Here is a 2242-nt window from a genome sequence, read left to right on the forward strand (position 1 = left end):
TATAAATAAATTTTCTGTTTTTTTTTTTTTTATGTTGTTGAAATATAATTATCTTTAAAATGGCCATTATTTAATTTACCTAAACAATGTGTACTTTTTGAGTTATGTGCTAATACAGTATTCTTTACTTCCTAAGTTTTCTTTTCTTTTTTTTCTTGGAGTTACCTTCTATTTATTATTTAGTGCCAGTCTTATACATTGATGCCCCAGGAAATTACATCATAAGTGTCTTCTCTCCCTCTCTCTATTCTATATTACATTATTAAGTTGTTGAATATTACTTAGTGTTTGCAATATATATTGGTTAGCTCCTAATACAGTTACTTTATTAATAAACTAAAATTAATTTATTCCATGCTCTTTGGATTTTTTTTTTTAAAGGGGACCTAATTTTTATTTTAATTAGATACTCTTGTTTACCTAATTTTTACATCCTAGGAATTTGTAGGAATGTGTCACAGCTGTGTCATTATGGGCTTTATAAATATAGCATACCATGGTATGGTATTGTGGTCCGAGTGGTAACAGATCAGAAGTGGTGGGAAAATACTCTCTTTAATTTACTCAGCAACCCTTTCCACACAAGAGCCTATTGACACTATAAGGAAATAATCCATTTCATGCAGTGCTGGAAGGGCCCCAGTGTCTACAATCCTGATAAGGATCCTCGCCAAGACTGAGTACCTCATGGGCTACTTCTAGGATTGAGCACCCGAAAACTACCACTCATGGAAAGCAAGAATTGGATGAGAGGCAGAAATTAGAAGCAAATAAAAAAATACTTAAACTTATTTTTCTTATGGGACCAATATCTAGTAGTTGCTTTCATTGCCTATATGGAAAAGCTGACACTGTCCGTAAGTTCATTCTTAGGGCATTATTGTGGTGTTACTAAGCTTAAATCCTTCCTCAATAAACTCTCTATCGAATCCAAAAATGTTGTTCTACTAACTAGTAGAATCTGAAATTAGTGTTCAAATAAACAAAGTTTCTATAGGTTCATCAATGGAAAATGAAAAGCATTCACAATCAAAACCATAAAACACCTAAAGATCTGAAGTAAACTTTCTCATATTGTATTGTAAAAATTGATTTTTACAAATTATGGTTAATACTATTCATTATTATATTCAATAAGTAAAACCATTTAACTTTGATTTATTTCAGTGTGAAATTAAATAAACTACTTATTTCAGAAGAAAATTTGGTTATATAAAGTATCTTGTAGGACAGTATATTCCCTGAATGATAAAAAAATTATCTGGACATTTTTACAATCCCTTGGCGGAAATAGTTATTTACCAACTCTTTATTGACTTTAAAAATAATAAAACATGGCAAACAGGTGCTATCACACTAAATTAGATTATATTAAATACTAGGTTTTATAACAAAAGGAGATAACTTTCAGCACACCGCCATGCAAAACACCAACTTCTTTCATCAATTTATTAGTCATTTGTTCAAAGATTTTTATAGATATTACATATAATTTATTTGAGGATTCTCAGCAACAATAATAAAATTTTCCAATTTCTGAACATCTCTACTTCATTGGTTCAATGTTTCAAAACTTGTTGCCTGTCTTCAATTTACTTCATCTAAAAATAAACCTATAATAAAGTAAAAATATCTTTACACCTACTTATACAAATTATATTGTAATATATCTTCATCCAATTGATGATTAATCATCACAGTAACAAATTTACTAAAGCATTGTTTATCATCTTTACTTAGCATAAATATTCTTATTATTATTATATCCTATTCATTAACTATCCAGTCTTATAAACATATAAATATTTATAATTATGTACTTATTTAGGTTATTTGAAAATTAGTCAAACCTTATTCTTATGAAACCATATCACTTTATGTTATTGATAATACCTACTTTTTCATGATTGAATTGCCAGTTGGAACATAATTAATAAGCATCTATTTATATGTTTTTATAATGTTATGACATTTATCATAACTAACATGTTTATATGTTCCTCTGTTCCCTCTTGTTTTTTATTAAGTAGTAATTAATCATAAGAAAGGAATATACAATAATATAATAGTTGTGAATAAATTTCCCTATAAGTTTTTTTAATTAACTAACTTGAAAATGGACAAACAAATCAAAAATGTGAAACTGAAAAGATGGAAAGTTTGTCATTAATCACATTTTAGATGTTTTTAAAAGTTATTAAAAAAAAAATTGTTATAGTTCTCTTACTACTAAAATTCCCCA

This window comes from Halyomorpha halys, unplaced genomic scaffold, assembly GCF_000696795.3.
Source record: "Halyomorpha halys isolate HHAL.00 unplaced genomic scaffold, Hhal_1.1 Scaffold150.1, whole genome shotgun sequence".
Taxonomy (NCBI): domain Eukaryota; kingdom Metazoa; phylum Arthropoda; class Insecta; order Hemiptera; family Pentatomidae; genus Halyomorpha; species Halyomorpha halys.